Genomic DNA, 217 nt, shown 5'->3' on the forward strand with positions numbered 1-217 from the left:
CTGAGAATAGGTTTAGTTTTTGCTTTTTAGCTAGAGTGTAGAGAGAAGACTTGAATTTTTTTTAAAAAGTCCTTGACAAATAGGAGGTTATAAAAACTATCTTCCGGAAAAGAGAAAGGAAAGGCTGATAAGAAAGGCTCAAGCAGATGGCTTCTTCCTTTCCGTCCTTTTCCTCTACTAAACATTGTCAGCACTTTGACTCCTCCTGAATTCTTGG

The sequence above is a fragment of the Erythrolamprus reginae genome, chromosome 2 (genome assembly GCF_031021105.1).
Source record: "Erythrolamprus reginae isolate rEryReg1 chromosome 2, rEryReg1.hap1, whole genome shotgun sequence".
Taxonomy (NCBI): Eukaryota; Metazoa; Chordata; class Lepidosauria; order Squamata; family Dipsadidae; genus Erythrolamprus; species Erythrolamprus reginae.